The following is a 20712-nucleotide window of genomic DNA, read 5'->3' on the forward strand; positions in this document are numbered from 1 at the left end:
TGGTGTCCGCCCTCCATGGCCCACTGTTGATGATGGCGGCGGCGGCAGCGCCGGTAGATATGACTCCTGGAAGCCTTCTTTTTTGTTCCCTGCGAGGAATTGAGATGAACCCCGTGGGGTGTGTAAAGAATCTGTAGAGCTTTTGCGCCAAAATTATTCCCATTATGATGTTCGTGGCTATGCGTCTTGCTTCGGCATTGTCCCCCCTTTTCGTTCTCGTGGTAGCTTAGTGCTCTACGCCGGCTGGTCCCAGTCCCCGGGCAGGCTTCAGCCGTCGCTGGTATGCCAGGAGGTGAGCGGACCGAGGTCCAGTAAGAGCTCCCGAGGCGTGATGCTCGAGATGTCCCCTTTGGCGTGCAAGCAGCTCCCTGAAGGCAGAAAAGGAAAGCGGCATTGCCGGAGCAAGGCTGCAAGAGTCGAGAATCCTGAGACATGGTGCTGGGCTAACTCGGATGCATGACTTATCTTAGCGAGCCTGAAGCAATTCCTTATGTAGCGCCGATTGCACGTCAGTGGCGGTGGTACAGCTAGGTTAGGCCCGCGCCAGCTTTCCCCTTTTTACGCTCTTCTAAGTGCTCTGCGTCCTCGGGTCCCGACCCTCGAGCGAAGCTCAGCTGCCGCTAGTATGCCAGATCGCGATGCCGTGGTCAAGGCCAGGGGGTGAGGGCTGGAGAGTCAGTAAGGGCTCCTGAGACGCGATGCCCAGGATCTCCCCCTTTAACGCGCAAGCGAATTGCATGAGAAAAGGAAGGAGCTGGCGGGGCCACCCGTAGTTAGGCTCCGGAGATTCCTGCAGGTTAGTGCGAGGGGAGAATGCAGCTTGTAGTCGCGCTTGCCGCCCTGCCGCTGGTTTCCCGCAAGAAGATGGAGGCACTGAGGGTCCGGTGAGGTGACGTACGCGGGGCATGCCGCGAGCCAGAACTCGACCACTCAGGTTTGTCAGCGTTGAAGGGACGGACCCGAGCACAAGCGCCGTGCCAGCATGTGTAGTTCCCGTTGCGGGATGAGCAGGAGGCCGGTCAGCAACGCGGGTGGCCGCTAAGGGCAATAGGCAAGCAGGTGATAATCATAAGGTAACTCATGCAAGGAGGCAAGCTAGTTCAGATAAATGCAAGAACGATATGTGCCACAGGGACGGACCCATGCGGCCTGGGGATGATGCAGCCCAAGGGGCGCCCCCAACAGAGTATGCTAAAGATGCAAAAGGATACATGTCGCAGGGACAGGCCCGTGCGACTTGGGGATAATGCTGTCCGAAGGGCGCCCCCAACTGAATGAACCGAAAAGAGTCACCTGGTACCGTTGCTGGAGAGGTGTTGACGTGGCCAAAGACGCATGCTGAAGGGGTTGCTCCTCATGAGTCGCCTGGGTCCTGAGCCTCGAGAGGCTCCGGGGGCCCGGGCGGCTCATGATGAACCGACGCCATCTCCGTCAGGACAGCGTGATGCCTGGCCTCCTGAGCCGCCAAAATGCTCCGCAAGTGGCGCTGGAAGGTGACAGCCGCATTCGGCAAGCCGAATGGCATGCGAACATAGCTGTGAGGTGGACCCTCGCACCGACCAACGCGCGAAGGCCAGAAACGCTCCTGAGATGCCGCCCTGTTGAGCCCTGGGATGTCGACACGGACACGCAGCTCGTCGTCCTCACCAGGATAAGGAGCTGCGCCAGGTAGTGGACGGCGATCGCTGCGCATGGCTCTCGCCTCTTGAAGCTCCTTCGTGACCTTGGTGATGAGCTCCTGAGCACCAGGCACTCCACGCCTTGTGCCCTTTTGAGGGAAACATGCGGCGAAGCATGCCTCCCTCGTGACATGGGCTAGGTTAGAGGCCCTCCAGAAGAGAGCCCCTGAGCCCGGCCTGAGGAGGGCGCCGGGCGCGCCTTCCTATGCGAGGGAGGGAGGCGCCCCATCCATGGGCGCAGGTCCTAAGGTGGCGCCACTGGAGACACTGCTCTCCTGAGGCCCTTGGCAGAGTAGTTGCTTCTTCTTCTTGGAGGATGCCTCAGGAGGGTAGGCGACACCTTCGTTATCTGGGACTTCGGCCGCTGCAGCCTGGTAAGCGCGCTTGAGAGAGCACACCACGTCCTTTTCCTCGCAGGCGACCGTGATGACCCCGCCGCTCCCTGGCATCTTGAGGACATTGTAGCCGTGATGAGTCACTGCCATAAAATTGGCCAGGGCTGGATACCCAAGGATGGCGTTGTACGGGAAGCGGATGTGGGCGACGTCGAAGTTGATGAGCTCAGTACGGTAGTTGTCGCGCTTGCCGAAGGTGACAGGGAGGCGGATCTGCCCTATCGGGGTGGTGGAGCCATCGGTCACTCCTGAGAAGGGCTTGGTAGGCTGTAGCTGATCATATGGCACTTGGAGGCGGTCGAACGTCTCGACGGATAGGACACTGAGCCCCGCACCGCCGTCGATGAGGGTCTTGGTGACTTGGACGTTGCTGATGATGGACGAGCAGAGCATCGGGAGGGCGCCAGCAGTTGCCGCGCACTTGAGATGGCCTGACGAGCTGAAGGTAATGGTGCACTTGGACCACCTGAGCGGGCGCGTGGCCTCGAGCCTAGGGGAAGCCGCGTTCACCTCGCGGGCAAACTGCTTGAAGATGCGCTAGGAGGCTAGGGCCTGAGCACCACCCAAGATGTAGGCGATGGCGCACGGCTCCTGGAAGCCCCCAGCCCCCTCGTCCTGATGATGGTCGTCGTTCCTCCATGGCGGTGGTGGTAGCGGAGGGAGGACAACCTTGCCCTGAGGACGGTCCTTACGAGGCTGGTCCCTCCACGCGCCCTCGCGAGGCTGGTCCTGCCAGCGGTCCTCACGAGGACGGTCGCGCCACTCCTGGCGGGGGCCACGGTCGTCCCAGCGTCCTCCACTTCACCCTCCTTCTCGGCCGTAGCCCCGGTCGTTGCACTCGGGGCGTCGACCGAAGCGCCCTTCACGGATGGCCCTAAGCTCCTGACAGTCGTTGGTGTTGTGCCTGTGTACATTGTGGAAGGTGCAGAACGGACGACTGCCCTTGGACGACTCCGGGTGGTCACAGCCGCACTTCATCTCCGGCTCGGTCGCGAGCACGGCCGCTCCCTTGCGCTTCACATCCTTGGTCTTGGCCTTCTTGTCCTCTGGGTCGGCAGCTGGAGGCTCGAGGAGGGAGAGGCGCCCTTCCTCAGCTCTCGCGCACTTGGTCGCAATGTTGAACATCTCCATAGCCGTGCAGAGGTCCTCGTGGATGGCGAGCTCCTCCTTCATTTTGACATCACGGACGCCATCGGAGAATGCTGAGATGATGGCCTCGTTCGTCACCTTGGGGATCTTGAGGCGAACGCTGTTGAAGCGTTGGATGTACTTCTGCAGGGTTTCCCCTGGCTGCTGCTTGATGCGCCGCAGGTCTCCCGCGGCCAACGGGCGGTCGCGAGTGCCCTGGAAGTTGGCGACGAAACGCTCGCGCATCTCGCCCCAAGAAAAGACCGATCCGACGGGCAAGTTTAGGAGCCACGAACACGTGCCATCTTTGAGGGCCATGGGAAACCAATTCGCCATGACCTTCTCATCGCCGTTGGCTGCCTCGATGCTCAGCTCGTAAAGCTGCAGGAACTCAGCGGGGTCGGGGGTGCCGTCGTAGCGCGGAGGCAGGTCGGGCTTTAACTTCCCGGGCCAGACGACGCTGCGCAGCTCGGGAGTGAAGGCGCGACAGCCTGCTGTAGTCACTGGAGCCCATCGAGTGGGCGGAGCCTAGTCTTGGTACCCACGCGCTGCCACCACAGGCGGCACGCGGTCTTGACGTGGTGGTGCTGGGAGCGCAGGAGCGTCTTCTTGCAGCCGAGGGATCTCCTGGCAGCTTCCTTCTTCATGCGCTGGCGCCCTGCACGGTGGGTCGCGCCGCGGGGCCGCGCGTCTTGGTGCGAGGGTGCTGTCTTGACGCGGAGGTGGTGGAGGTGCTCCGTGGGCCACGTCGCTCGCAATGGGGGGCGGACGGGGCAGCGAGAGGGATGGCTCAGGAGAGCCCCCAGAGGCGCTGACGAGCTCGGCAATGCGGTCAGCCAGTCCTCGTGGAGGTCATCGATGGGGTGGTAGCGCAGGAGCTCGCGCGCCATGAGCAGCGCAGCCTCCGCGTCCGCAGGCCTGCGGTGAGCATGGGATGACGAACCGGCCGGAGTCATCAACGGGGTGGCGGTGCGTCCGTCCCGCCGCACGGAGGGGTGCACCGACGAAGCCTGCTGCTTGTTTCCCGGTGGGCCGGTGTGACACCCAAGTTTTTATTTGGATTTTTCAAATGATTTTATTTGACTTGAGGGGAGTGATTTAAATTTTTCTTCAATAGAACTCTCACTCTCAAATATTTTTCTTTATGGCAAAAGTTTTATTTGGATTCAACCAAGATCTGTCTTTGGTCTTGGAGGTTCTTGCTTTTCACTTGGACTCAAGACAAAATATTTTCACTTGGGAAATGACTTTTGAAAATCTCCTTGAAATTTGCACTATGGCTTTTGGAAAATCCTTTGCCACTTTCAACAATTCCTTCTTGCCATGGCCTTAGTGCAAATCCCCTCTCCTAACCCTTTCCTCACCTTTGGATCATGATTTGCATCAAATCCAGCAAGTTGAACCTCCCCATGTGATTATTTCCATTTATATTCTATTCAAATAAATTTCTGCCTTCTTTCCTAGCACTTGGAGATTTGCAAAGGAACTCCACTTTCTGTCTTGATTTTTGCCCCCAAACCTTTTTTCCCTCCTAGTCCTTTGAACCCTCAATCAAGAACCATGAAGATCCACTGGTCTTCAGTTCAAAATTTTCAAACTACACCTGCTGCAAGTTTGGACCAGATTTGTCAAATTTGGTGAAATTCATTCAAAACCTTCTCCAAAAATTCCAAGTAAAATCAGGCAGCCTCTGGGTGCATTGAGTGGTCACCTCACCAAGTTACAGCTCCAGAAAAATTTATCTCATTGCAAAATCTTTCTGTCGAACACCTGCAGTGCACTGTCTATGTCAAGTTCAGAAAGTTCAGAGAACACTGCAGTGGCCTACTGTCGTTTTCTTCAGAGAAGGACGTCGATCTCGCCAGTACCACCGCGTCGCCTTGCTCCTCGTCCCCGCCCTCTTGTTCCTGCACCGCACGAACGCCTGGCGCCTTGCGGGCGTCGGCGACGAGCAGCAGAAGGTGCGCCGCCCCGTGACCGACGCCGGCGGCGGCTTTGCGGGCGCCAGCGGGAGACACGGCGCCGACGACGCCACCCAGCGCCGCCCAAACCACAGGAGCTCGCCGCGTGGCCTTCCACTCCCCCGAACGCGCTGCCGCTCTCGTCGTGAACCGCAGGGCGCGGAGCGCGCTCTCTGCCGCCGTTAAGCCCGTGCGGTCACCTCACCGTGGACCGACGCCATTACGCCAAGACCGACCCCGTTTAGCTGTGAAACGACTCCAGTAACCTCCACTGATGCTGCCTGTCCACTCAAACCTCCTGCCAATCCACTGCTCCGCCGTAATCGCTCGCCGGAGATTCTCCGTTCACGGCCACCCCGTCGATCTGCCTATAAATAGAGGCCCCGAGCTTCAACTCGAGCACCCACCATCCCTGCACTCCCCCTAGAGCAAGCCTAGCCACTGGTAGAGCCCCGAGGAGGTATCCTTCCTCGACTCCGGCCGCCGCGACCCGCCACGGGATCCAGCCCGATTCGCCCCCATGTGCGCTCCTCCGCCTCCATTCTCTTGCCAGTAGCTTCACCTTGCATCCCTCGTTCTGACCCGCGCCTCAATTCGTAGTTTGCAGCCCTCCACCGGAGTTCCCCATCCTCACCCGAGCCGCCGTCCGCCGGAGATAGTGTCGCCGTCGACGTGGTGCTCCCTGTTGGACGAGTCCACCACCCACCAACGCGGAAGAAGACGCTGAAGCTCTTGGTACCCTCCGTTTCTCCTAACTCGCCGTGGTTCGACGCCGGCATCCACCGCAGTCTTCGGGCGCCGGCGAGCTTTTTGAACCTGACAGGTGGACCCCGCCTGTCAGCCTCTATTCTATTCTCCTTCGAACCGTTTTCTGTTGGCGCCTTCAGGCAAATACGTTTTCTCCTTTGCGCTTGCGCATTCCCAACCGAAGCGTTTTCTGTTTTCTCAGTTAAAACCCTGGAACTTTTCTGTTTCATTACAGATAAGTCCCTGGACAGAAACCTTTATAACTTTTTAATAAAAAGGAATTTTTGAGTGATTCTTTTTCTGACAATCTTCAAACTTTGTCTAGTTTTTTATGGGATTTATTTGAAAAATATTTGGAAAAGTTTCTGTGCAAGTGTTGGTTTTCACGTTAGTACCCGATTCGTGATTGCCGTAGGTTCCGGAAGAGGTGAAGGAGCCGCGAACTTCGCCGAGCTAGACTCCGACTTCTCTGAACCAGGCAAGCATGTTTTGAACATTTGATATGACAGATGTTTTACATGTTCACGTGAGAGTTTGTGCGTGGCATATGAGTGTCGGTAAATACCTCGTTGCTTGTAAGGCAACGACCCGGTTGTTCCAAAGTCGCGATGATCTCTGATGAGAGATGGCCTAATCATGTGGTGACATGAAGGGCAGCAGGGTGGTACTGTTGTAGCATACCAGCCTTGCGTCATTCGACTTTCTCCGACGTTAACGTGGTTGGAGCCACGTTATCGTTCTCATCCCGCATGTTCCAAGGTTGCGATGATCTCTGATGAGAGATGGCCTAATCATGTGGTGACATGAAGGGCAGCAAGGTGGTACTGTTGTAGCATACCAGCCTTGCGTCATCCGACTTTCTCCGACGTTAACGTGGTTGGAGCCACATTACCGTTCTTTCCCCTTTCCGTGCTACCACATGTCTCATTGCCAGGATGCGGTTTAGTAAGTTGGTAACCTCTTTCCGTGTACACACCAAATAGAGAGGCCGGGATGATGGTACCTTGGCCCAGGATTAAAGCCAGTCATCCGGTCAGGGGGCATGGGTGTTTCCGGTTGGGACCGAGAGGGGGGCACCCCCTTAGAGCGCGCGTATAGAAATTTGATCCCATGCTGCGCGAGGTTGTAGCCTCCCCGTCTCAAGGTTTTTCTTGAATGTTGCCGAGGGTGATCCCTGACTTCGGATGGTTGAATTGGGTGTGTACTGGTTAGACGTGTTTCTTCCAAAACACCGTAGACGGAACTAGTCCCCGTGACTACTGAAATCCGTTGGCTGTGGTTAAGTACAAACTCTGCAGAGTCAATTCCTTCCAAATCATCGTATCCATGATCAAGTAGTGTAAGCATTATATCCATATCTATCCGTGTGAAAAACTTGTCCCCGGTGAACAAGCTCAAGTGGTAAATCCAGTTTTATTGTTATTCCTGTGGATGGACTAACTTTATATTTGTCGCATGCTTGTGATAATTTATGTTCCCGAACTATTGTATTATTGAGCTGTGATTTAAGCCCTTTATGTGACGTCGCGCAGACGTCCGACTGTGGCGTGTACTCGTTTCTCACTTTAAATATAAGCCCTTTATGTGATGTCGCTCAGACGTCCGACTGTGGCATGCACTGTCTTATTTTCTGTTATAAGCCCTTTATGTGGTGTCGCCCCGACGCCCGACTGTGGCATTATTATTCCGCATTTTCCGCTCGAGGAGTCTTTCAGACACTCGTTTGGCACCAGCATTATTATTCCGCATTTTCCGCTCAAGGAGTCTTTCAGACACTCGTTTGGCACCAGTATTGTTATTCCGCATTTTCCGCTCGAGGAGTCTTTCAGACACTCGTTTGGCACCAGTATTATTATTCCGCATTTTCCGCTCGAGGAGTCTTTCAGACACTCGTTTGGCACCAGTATTATTATTCCGCATTTTCCGCTCGAGGAGTCTTTCAGATACTCGTTTGGCACCAGTATTATTATTCCGCATTTTCCGCTCGAGGAGTCTTTCAGACACTCGTTTGGCACCAGTATTACTATTCTGCAGTTTCCGCTCGAGGCGTCATTCAGACCCTCGCTTGGCACCCAATATTTATTATCTCTATGTCTGATCGCACTGGTTAACTTGTTCATGTGCTTCATGTTTACATTTGTTATACCTTATGTCCGAACTGTCTTGCGAGTACTTTCATAGTACTCACCTGGCTTGTTGATTTGGCCAGATGTTGACGAAGGCGATCTCTTGGATGAAGAGTTTGATAGCGCGTCCGATGCCTAGAGGAGTCCTAGTCAGTCCTACGCGATCCCGGATATTGGTCACTTGTATTGTATACGCTTCCGCCACCCGCAATAAGTCTTCTCGAGCCTCACTCCGACGCTCGAAGAGTTGTAGTCTTCTGGAATCATATCACTCGCTTCGCGATGATATTTCCACCACCGTTATCATCGTGAGTTAGTAGTTTGCCACCCTATCCGCCATCTTGTTTTAGCGGCGTGCATGTAATAAATTGTTGGGCAGTCTCTGCTCAACCTTGTATTATATTTAGTACTCCTGGTATTTTTCTTCTGTGACCAAGATATTGTCTACTAGTGAGAAGGAATTCTTCCTCGCTGGTCCGTAAAAGGGATTGGTCTCTCAATAATTATTTTATTGAAAAACCGGTCGTGACAGCCGGTGGCGGCGTTGGCGGGTGGTGATGGAGAGCGACAGGGAGGCCCGCCGACGGGGGCCGTCTGGGTGACGCGAGCGTTGAGAGCGGCCCGACGCTCAGCGCGGGCCCGACGAGCGTCGGCCATGGAACTGGTGGAGCATGGATCGATGGAGGAAAAGCTTCAGCACACCCCTACCTGGTGTGCCAAATGTCGGATTCTGGGTTCCGGCAAACCCTTATGAGGTTCGAACTCTGGGGTGCGCATGAAGGATTCTCTCTCCCTAGTTCGCTCACTCAACAATCTCACGGCCTAGCTCGTCGAACCCAAAGAACACGGGACACAGAGGTTTATACTGGTTTGGGCCATCGCGTGGTGTAATACCCTACTCCAGTGTGGTGTGGTGGATTGCCTTGAGGGCTAAGGATGAACTAGTACAATGGATGAACAGCCTCAGGAGGAGAGGTGTTCTTGAGCTCGATCAGCTGGTGTGTGTGAGGGTGATTCCAATCACCCCCCTCCTATGGTGGTGGCTAGTCCTACTTATAGAGGCCCTGGTCCTCTTCCCAAATGTTAGGCGGGAAGGGATCCCACAAAGGCCAAGTTTGAAGGGGGACAACTAGTACAAGCTATCCTAACAAAAGGTGGTCTTCGCCTGCCAAAGGCTATGGTGGTGATGCCGCTGTGGGCTCTGCAGTGACCTCCGTCCTGCTGGTCTTCTTCTTGTTGCACCGATATGGAAACCTTTGCCTGATGCCTCGGGACTCCTCGCCTACGCGTGCCTCTTTAGTACCAAAGAGGAAACTGGTACACTGCGCCCGCTGGCGCCCACCTGGCCTTGGTCGTCATGGCTCACGTCACGTGAGCCTCGTGTGGTGCCCCTTGCATAGATATCTCCGCTCCTCGGGAGCCATCCTAGTGAGGCCACCCCCACGAAGGTCTTGGTGTCATCTGCCTCGGTAGGCTTGGCCCCTCGTGAGGGTCTTGAGTTGTTGCTGCCGAAGTTGGGCCGTACCGGGCCGTTGGTGGAGCCACGCCGTGGGCCGCAGGCAGGCAAGTCTGGGTACCCCCGTTCCCAAGACGCCGACAGTCTCATGAACGTGGTCATGTAAGGTTGGTCCGGGCCGCTTCATCCAACAATACCACCAAATCAAAATAAGAAATTGGTGGTAAGCAGTATGACGATCACCACCCACAACTCTTTGTGTTCTACTCGTGCATATCATCTACGCATAGACCTGGCTCGGATGCCACTGTTGGGGAACGTAGCATGCAATTTCAAAAACTTTCCTATGCTCACGCAAGACCTATCTAGGAGATGCATAGCAACGAGAGGGGGAGAGTGTGTCTACGTACCCCCGTAGACCGAAAGCAGAAGCGTTTGACAACGCGGTTGATGTAGTCCAACTTCTTCTCGTTCCGACCGATCAAGCACCGAACGTACGACACCTCCGAGTTCTGCACACGTTCAGCTCGATGACGTCCCTCGAACTCTTGATCCAGCAAAGTGTCGAGGGAGAGTTCTGTCAGCACGACGGCGTGGTGACGGTGATGGTGAAGTGATCCACGCAGGGCTTCGCCTAAGCACTACGAAGATATGACCGGAGGCGTAAACTGTGGAGGGGGGCACCGCACATGGCTAACAATTGTTGGTGTGTGTTCTAGCGGTGCCCCCCTTCATATATATAGGTTGGAGGGGAGGAGAGGCAGCCAAGGGGGCACCCCAAGTAGGAGGAATCCTACTTGGGGTCCTCCCAATTCGGCCTCCCCTTTCCTATTCCTATTCAGAGTAGGAAGGGAAGAGGGGGAAGGGGGAATCATATTCCCCTTTTTCCTTTCCTCCTTCCCCTTTTCTACTTCAATTTGGCCAACCCATATGGGAGGGGCGCACCAGCCCCTTAGGGGCTGGTCTGTCCCCCTCTTGGCCCATTAAGGCCCATGTAGTTGCCGGGGGATGCCCGGAACTGATAACCCACAAGTATAGGGGATCGCAACAGTTTTCAAGGGTAGAGTATTTAATCCAAATTTATTGATTCGACACAAGGGGAGCCAAAGAATATTCTCAAGTTTAGTAGTTGAGTTGTCAATTCAACCACACCTGGATAACTTAGTATCTGCAGCAAAGTATTTAGTAGCAAAGTAGTATGATAGTAATGGTAAAGGTAGCAAAAGTAATATTTTTGGGTTTTGTAGTGATTGTAACAGTAGCAACGGAAAAGTAAATAAGCAAAGAACAATATGTGAAAAGCTCATAGGCATTGGATCGGTGATGGAGAATTATGTCGGATGCGGTTCATCATGTAACAGTCATAACCTAGGGTGACACAGAACTAGGTCCAATTCATCAATGTAATGTAGGCATGTATTACGAATATAGTCATACGTGCTTATGGAAAAGAACTTGCATGACATCTTTTGTCCTACCCTCCCGTGGCAGCGGGGTCCTAGCGGAAACTAAGGGATATTAAGGCCTCCTTTTAATAGAGTACTGGACCAAAGCATTAACACATAGTGAATACATGGACTCCTAAAACTACGGTCATCACCGGGAGTGGTCCCGATTATTGTCACTTCAGGGTTGCTGGATCATAACACATAGTAGGTGACTATGGACTTGCAAGATAGGATCAAGAACTCACATATATTCATGAAAACATAATAGGTTCAGATCTGAAATCATGGCACTCGGGCCCTAGTGACAAGCATTAAGCATAGCAAAGTCATAGCAACATCAATCTCAGAACATAGTGGATACTAGGGATCAAACCCTAACATAACTAACTCGATTACATGATAAATCTCATCCAACCCATCACCGTCCAGCAAGCCTATGATGGAATTACTCACTCACGCATGGCGGTGAGCATCATGAAATTGGTGATGGAGGATGGTTGATGATGACGATGGCGACGGATTCCCCTCTCCGGAGCCCCGAACGGACTCCAGATCAGCCCTCCCGAGAGAGATTAGGGCTTGGCGGCGGCTCCTTATCGTAAAACGCGATGAATCCTTCTCTCTGATTTTTTTCTCCCCGAACATGAATATATAGAGTTGGAGTTGAGGTCGGTGGAGCACCAGGGGGCTCACGAGGCAGGGGGCGCGCCCAGGGGGGCAGGCGTGCCTCCCACCCTCGTGGACAGGGTGTGGGCCCCTGGCCTTGATTCTTTCACCAGTATTTTTTATTATTTCCAAAAATAGTCTCCGTGAAGTTTCAGGTCATTCCGAGAACTTTTGTTTCTGCACAAAAATAACACCATGGCAATTCTGCTGAAAACAGCGTCAGTCCGGGTTAGTTCCATTCAAATCATGCAAGTTAGAGTCCAAAACAAGGGCAAAAGTGTTTGGAAAAGTAGATACGACGGAGACGTATCAACTCCCCCAAGCTTAAACCTTTGCTTGTCCTCAAGCAATTCAGTTGATAAACTGAAAGTGATAAAGAAAAACTTTTACAAATCTGTTTGCTCTTGTTGTTGTAAATATGTAAAGCCAACATTCAAGTTTTCAGCAAAGATTATGACTAACCATATTCACAATAACACTTAGGTCTCATGTTTACTCATATCAATGGCATAATCAACTAGCGAGCAATAATAGTAAATCTCGGATGACAACACTTTCTCAAAACAATCATAATATGATATAACAAGATGGTATCTCGCTAGCCCTTTCTGAGACCGCAAAACATAAATGCAGAGCACCTTTAAAGATCAAGGCTGACTAGACATTGTAATTCATGGTAAAAGAGATCCAGTCATAGTCATACCCAATATAAATTAACAGTAATGGATGCAAATGACAGCGGTGCTCTCCAGCTGGTGCTTTTTAATAAGAGGGTGATGACTCAACATAAAAGTAAACAGATAGGCCCTTCGAAGAGGGAAGCAGGGATTTGTAGAGGTGCCAGAGCTCGATTTTTGAAATAGAGATAAATAATATTTTGAGCGGCATACTTTCATTGTCAACATAACAACCGAGAGATGGTGATATCTTCCATGCTACACACATTATAGGCGGTTCCCAAACAGAATGGTAAAGTTTATACTCCCCCACCACCAACAAGCATCAATCCATGGCTTGCTCGAAACAACGAGTGCCTCCAACTAACAACAGCCCTGGGGGAGTTTTGTTTGCAATTATTTCGATTTGGTTTGCTTAAAGCATGGGTCTGGGCATCCCGGTGACCAGCCATTTTCTCGTGAGTGAGGAGCGGAGTCCACTCCTCTTGAGAATAACCCGCCTAGCATGGAAGATACAGACAACCCTAGGTGATATATGAGCTATTCGAGCATACAAAGCAGAATTTCATTTGAAGGTTTAGAGTTTGGCCCATACAAATTTACTTGGAACGACAGGTAGATACCGTATATAGGAAGGTATGGTGGAATCATATGGAATAACTTTGGGGTTTAAGGGATTGGATGCACAAGCAGTATTCCCGCTTAGTACAAGTGAAGGCTAGCAAAAGACTCGGAAGCGACCAACTAGAGAGCGACAACAGTCATGAACATGCATTAAAATTAATGAACATTGAGTGCAAGCATGAGTAGGATATAATCCACCATGAACATAAATATCGTGAAGGCTATGTTGATTTGTTTCAACTACATGCATGAACATGTGCCAAGTCAAGTCACTTAAATCATCCAAAGGAGGATAGCACCCTATCATACCACATCACAACCTTTTTAATAGCATGTTGGCACGCAAGGTAAACCATTATAAATTCCTAGCTAATTAAGAATGGCATAAGCAACTATGATCTCTAATTGTCATTACAAACATGTTTATTCATAATAGGCTGAATCAGGAACGATGAACTAATCATATTTACAAAAACAAAAGAGGGTGAGTTCATACCAGCTTCTCTCATCTCAATCAGTCCATCATATATCGTCATAATTGCCTTTCACTTGCACGACTGAACGATGTGAATAATAATAATAGTGCACGTGCATTCGACTAAGCTGGAATCCGCAAGCATTCAATAAACATGAGAAGACAAGGCAATATGGGCTCTTGGTTAAATCAACAATAATGCATATAAGAGCCACTTTAATAATTTCATTATGGTCTTCTCCTATCGACCCCCAAAGAAAATAAAAGAAATAAAACTATTTACACGGGAAAGCTCCCAACAAGCAAAAGAAGAACAGGAAATATTTTTGGGTTTTCTTTTTAATTGCTACTACTACAGCAAGAAAGTAAACTAGCTAAATGCTACAACTAATTTTTTTGTTTTTCTTAAGGTTTTTCAAACACACAAGAAGAAAGCATAAAAAGGAAAATAAACTAGCATGGATATTACAGTGTAAAAGTATGAGCACCGACAACTAGCAATGAGTGTGTGAACATAAATGTAATGTCGGTGAGAAATACGTACTCCCCCAAGCTTAGGCTTTTGGCCTAAGTTGGTCTACTGCCACGGCTGGCCTGGCGGTACCCAAAGTTGTAGTTGGGGTCGTACTAAGAAGAAGAAGCCTCGAATTGCCACTGGCTGGCAATCACCTCCGGATACCACTGGTAATCAGACTGTGGAGGATCAAATTGTGGTTCCGGCTCTGGCTCTGTAACTGATGCGGGGTTTAGGTAGGCGCGAATAGTCTCCGGCAGAACAAGGTACTTGCCTGCAAACAAATCAAACAAGGAAGGAGCAGGCTGAGTAATAGTCTCAGGGTGATTTTTACCAAATATTAATTTGTACTTAAGCGCCTTTTCTCTATTCTTAACAATAAAATCATGTGCTACCATACTCTTATAATCTAGATAAATAGGAGGCAGCAATTTTTCTTCTTTCTCATAATGCCTAATAGGTATATTATAGTATGCAGCAGGCGCGAGGCGAAGATGCCTCCCAAGATGGGGCCCTTGCTTCCTTGAAGGACCACCTTGGTACATTTTCCTAAACATATTTCTTCCTCTGAAAAATTTCTGAAATTTTTAGTAACTTCAAATAAAAGTGAAACAAACTCAACAAAACTGATAGCAACTACTCCCACAAGTGCCTAGAGACTATATCATGCATTAGAACTACTTGGGACCATATAAATTTGACATGCAAGCTCAAGAACAGGGTCACCTAGGCAGCAAAAAATTGCAATGAATAAAGCACTAGAACAAAAACTAATTGGACCATTGGAGGAGTCACATACCAAGGAACAATCCCCCAAAGCAGTTTTGTGAGAGGTGCTTTGAGCTAGGAGATCGAAAATCGCAGCAAAATGAGCTAGAACTCGTGCTTGAGCTGGTTGGTGATTTTTTTGGGAGGAAGATGGAGTGTGTGGGTGCAGGAATAAGTGGAGGGGAGCCACCGTGGGCCCACGAGGTAGGGGGCGCGCCCAGCGGTGGGCGCGCCCTGGACCCTCGTGGCCAGGTGCCAGCTCCCCCTGATGTGTTCTTAGTTCCAAATATTCTCAAATATTCCAAAAAAAATCATATTTAAATTTCAGGGCATTTGGAGAACTTTTATTTTCGGGGTACTTTTATATTGCACGGATAAATCAGAAAACAGACAGAAAATACTAATTTTACTTTATTTCAACTAAATAACAGAAGGTAAAAGGAGGGTACAGAAGGTTGTGCTTTCTAATTTCATCCATTTCATGCTCATCAAAAGGAATCCACTAAAAAGGTTGATCAGGTCTTGTTAACAAACTCATTCCAAATTGCATGAAACCGGAGAATTTTCGAATAGCACTAGGTTACCTCAACAGGGATATGCACATCCCCAATCATAAGAATATCATATCTCTTTTTGACAGTAGGAAGAGGAAACTCAAAACCTCCAAAAATAATCGATGGAATTTTTCCAATAGAGTTTATACTATGAACTTGAGGTTGTTTCCTCGGAAAGTGTACCGTGTGCTCATTGCCATTAACATGAAAAGTGACATTGCCTTTGTGGCAATCAATAACAGCCCCTGCAGTATTCAAAAAGGGTCTTCCAAGAATAATAGACATACTATCGTCCTCGGGAATATCAAGAATAACAAAGTCCGTTAAAATAGTAACGTTTGCAACCACAACAGGCACATCCTCACAAATACCGATAGGTATAGCAGTTGATTTATTGGGCATTTGCAAAGATATTTCAGTAGGTGTCAACTTATTCAAGTCAAGTCTACGATATAAAGAGAGAGGCATAACACTAACACCGGCTCCAAGATCACATAAAGCAGTTTTAACATAGTTTCTTTTAATGGAGCATGGTATAGTTGGTACTCCTGGATCTCCAAGTTTCTTTGGTATTCCACCCTTAAAAGTATAATTAGCAAGCATGGTGGAAATTTCAGCTTCCGGTATCTTTCTTTTATTTGTAACAATTTCTTTCATGTACTTAGCATAAGGATTCATTTTCAGCATATCAGTCAAACGCATATGTAAAAATATAGGTCTAATCATTTCAGCAAAGCGCTCAAAATCCCCATCATCCTTTTTCTTGGATGGTTTAGGAGGAAAGGGCATGGGTTTCTAAACCCTTGGTTCTCTTTCTTTACCGTGCTTCCTAGAAACAAAGTCTCTCTTATCATAACGTTGATTCTTTGATTGTGGGTTATCAAGATCAACAGCAGGTTCAATCTCTACATCATTGTTATTACTAGGTTGAGCATCAACATGAACATCATCATTAACATTATCACTAGGTTCATGTTCATCACCAGATTGTGTTTCAGCATCAGAAATAGAAATATCATTGGGGTTCTTAGGTGTGCCAACAACAGGTTCACTAGAAGCATGCAAAGTCCTATCATTTTTATTTTTCTTCCTTGTAGAAGGACTAGGTGCATCTATATTATTTCTCTGAGAATCTTGTTCAATTCTCTTAGGGTGGCCCTCAGGATACAAGGGTTCCTGAGTCATTTTACCTCCCCTAGTCATAACTCTAACAGCGTTATCATTCTTCTTATTATTCAATTCATTGAGCACATCATTCTGAGCTTTAAGTACTTGTTCTACTTGAGTGGTAACCATAGAAGCATGTTTACTAATGAGTTTAAGTTCAACTTTAACTCTAGACATATAATCACTCAAGTGTTCAATCATATAAGCATTGCGTTTTAATTCTCTACCAAAATAAGCATTGAAGTCTTCTTGCTTAACCATAAAATTATCAAACTCATCTAAGCATTGGCTAGCAAACTTAGTAGGAGGGATTTCAGCTTTATCATATCTATAGAGAGAATTTACCTTTACTACCTGTGTCGGGTTATCAACACCATGTATTTCTTCAATAGGCGGTGAATTAAGACCATGTATTTCTTCAACAGGAGGTAAATTAAGACCATGTATTTCTTCAACAGGAGGTAAATTCTTAACATCTCCAGCTTTAATACCTTTTTCTTTCATAGATTTCTTTGCCTCTTGCATATCTTCAGGACTGAGAAATAGAACACCCCTTTTCTTCGAGTTGGCTTAGGAGTTGGTTCAGGAAGTGTCCAATTATTTTCATTTGTCAACATATTATTCAATAGAATTTCAGCTTGATCAACTGTTCTTTCCCTGAAAACACAACCAGCACAACTATCTAGGTGGTCTCTGGAAGCATCAGTTAGTCCATTATAAAAGATATCAAGTATTTCATTTTTCTTGAGAGGATGATCAGGCAAAGCATTAAGTAATTGGAGAAGCCTCCCCCAAGCTTGTGGGAGACTCTCTTCTTCAATTTGCACAAAATTATATATATCCCTTAAAGCATCTTGTTTCTTATGAGCCGAGAAATATTTAGCAGAGAAGTAATAAATCATGTCCTGGGGACTACACACACAACCAGGATCAAGAGACTTAAACCATATCTTAGCATCATCCTTTAATGAGAACGGGAATATTTTAAGGATATAATGGTAGCGAGTTTTCTCATCATTAGTGAACAGGGTGGCTATATCATTTAATTTAGTAAGATGTGCCACAACAGTTTCAGATTCATAGAAAGGATCAGATTCAACCAAAGTAATTATATCAGGATCAACAGAGAATTCATAATCCTTATCAGTAACAAAGATAGGTGAAGTAGCATAAGGAGGATCATATTTCATTCTAGCATTAAGAGATTTTTGTTTCAGCTTAGCTAATAATTTCTTAAGATCACTTCTATCATTGCAAGCAAGAAAGTCTCTAGCAGTTTCTTTATCCATAACATAGCCCTCAGGCACAACAGGTAATTCATATCTAGGGGGAGAATCTTCATCATCACTTTCATCAATATTATCAGGTTCAATAATTTCATTCTCTCTAGCCCTAGCAAGTTGTTCATCAAGAAATTCACCAAGTGGCACAGTAGTATCAAGCAAAGAAGTAGTTTCATCATAAGTATCATGCATAGAAGAAGTGGCATCATCAATAACATGCGACATATCAGAATTAATAGCAGAAGCAGGTTTAGGTGTCGCAAGCTTACTCAAAACAGAAGGTGAATCAAGGGCTGAGCTAGATGGCAGTTCCTTACCTCCCCTCGTAGTTGAGGGATAAATTTTGGTTTTCTCTTCTTTCAAGTTCTTCATAGTGACCAGCAGATATAAATCCCAAGTGACTCAAAGAATAGAGCTATGCTCCCTGGCAACGGTGCCAGAAAATAGTCTTGATAACCCACAAGTATAGGGGATCGCAACAGTTTTCGAGGGTAGAGTATTCAACCCAAATTTATTGATTCGACACAAGGGGAGCCAAAGAATATTCTCAAGTATTAGTAGTTGAGTTGTCAATTCAACCACACCTGGATAACTTTGTATCTGCAACAAAGTATTTAGTAGCAAAGTAGTATGATAGTAACGGTAAAGGTAGCAAAAGTAATATTTTTGGGTTTTGTAGTGATTGTAACAGTAGCAACGGGAAAGTAAATAAGCGAAGAACAATATGTGAAAAGCTCGTAGGCATTGGATCGGTGATGGAGAATTATGCCGGATGCGGTTCATCATGTAACAGTCATAACCTAGGGTGACACAGAACTAGCTCCAATTCATCAATGTAATGTAGGCATGTATTCCGAATATAGTCATACATGCTTATGGAAAAGAACTTGCATGACATCTTTTGTCCTACCCTCCTGTGGCAGCGGGGTCCTAGCGGAAACTAAGGGATATTAAGGCCTCCTTTTAATAGAGTACCGGACCAAAGCATTAACACATAGTGAATACATGGACTCCTCAAACTACGGTCATCACTGGGAGTGGTCCCGATTATTGTCACTTCGGGTTTGCCGGATCATAACACATAGTAGGTGACTATAGACTTGCAAGATAGGATCAAGAACTCACATATATTCATGAAAGCATAATAGGTTCAGATCTGAAATCATGGCACTCGGGCCCTAGTGACAAGCATTAAGCATAGCAAAGTCATAGCAACATCAATCTCAGAACATAGTGGATACTAGGGATCAAACCCTAACAAAACTAACTCGATTACATGATAAATCTCATCCAACCCATCACCGTCCAACAAGCCTACGATGGAATTACTCACGCACGGCGGTGGGCATCATGAAATTGGTGATGGAGGATGGTTGATGATGACGATGGCGACGGATTCCCCTCTCCGGAGCCCCGAACGGACTCCAGATCAGCCCTCCCGAGAGAGATTAGGGCTTGGCGGCGGTTCTGTATCGTAAAACGCGATGAATCCTTCTCTCTGATTTTTTCTCCCCGAACGTCAATATATAGAGTTGGAGTTGAGGTTGGTGGAGCACCAGGGGGCCCACAAGGCGGGGGGGGGGGGCGCCCAGGGTGGGCAGGCGCGCCTCCCACCCTCGTGGATGGGTGTGGGCCCGCTGGCCTTGATTCTTTCGCCAATATTTTTTATTATTTCCAAAAATAGTCTCCGTGAAGTTTCAGGTCATTCCGAGAACTTTTGTTTCTGCACAAAAATAACACCATGGCAATTCTGCTGAAAACAGCGTCAGTCCAGGTTAGTTCCATTCAAATCATGCAAGTTAGAGTCCAAAACAAGGGCAAAAGTGTTTGGAAAAGTAGATACGACGGAGACGTATCAACTTCCCCAAGCTTAAACCTTTGCTTGTCCTCAAGCAATTCAGTTGATAAACTGAAAGTGATAAAGAAAAACTTTTACAAACTCTGTTTGCTCTTGTTGTTGTAAATATGTAAAGCCAGCATTTAAGTTTTCAACAAAGATTATGACTAACCATATTCACAATAACACTTAGGTCTCATGTTTACTCATATCAATGGCATAATCAACTAGCGAGCAATAATAGTAAATCTCGGATGACAACACTTTCTCAAAACAATCATAATATGATATAACAAGATGGTATCTCGCTGGCCCTTTCTGAGACCACAAAACATAAATGCAGAGCACCTTTAAAGATCAAGGACTGACTAGACATTGTAATTCATGGTAAAAGAGATCCAGTCATAGTCATACCCAATATAAATTAACAGTAATGGATGCAAATGACAGCGGTGCTCTCCAGCTGGTGCTTTTTAATAAGAGGGTGATGACTCAACATAAAAGTAAACAGATAGTTCCATTCAAATCATGCAAGTTAGAGTCCAAAACAAGGGCAAAAGTGTTCGGAAAAGTAGATACGACGGAGACGTATCAGGAACCCCTTCCGGTGACCCGATATGTACCTGGTACCCCCGGAACACTTTCGGTGTCCGAATATCATCGTCCAATATATGAATCTTTACCTATCGACCATTTCAAGACTCCTCGTCATGTCCGTGATCTCATCCGAGACTCCGAACAACATTCGATCACCAAATCACATAACTCATATAATACAAAATCGTCATCGAACGTTAAGTGTGCGAACCCTACGGGTTCGAGAACTATGTAGACATGACCGAGACACCTCTCCGGTCAATAACCAATAGTGGAACCTGGATACTCATATTGGTTCCCACATATTCTACGAAGATGTTTATCGGTCATACCGTAATGACAACATACGTTATTTCCTTTGTCATCGGTATGTTACTTGCCCGAGATGCAATCGTCGGCATCTTCATACCTAGTTCAATCTCGTTACTGGCAAGTCTCTTTACTCGTTCCATAATGCATCATCCCGCAACTAACTCATTAGTCACATTGCTTGCAAGGCTTATTATGATGTGCATTATCGAGAGGGCCCAGAGATACCTGTCCGATACTCGGAGTGACAAATCCTAATCTCGATCTATGCCAACCCAATAAACACCTTCGGAGATACCTG

The sequence above is a fragment of the Aegilops tauschii genome, chromosome 1 (genome assembly GCF_002575655.3).
Source record: "Aegilops tauschii subsp. strangulata cultivar AL8/78 chromosome 1, Aet v6.0, whole genome shotgun sequence".
NCBI classification, from domain to species: Eukaryota; Viridiplantae; Streptophyta; class Magnoliopsida; order Poales; family Poaceae; genus Aegilops; species Aegilops tauschii.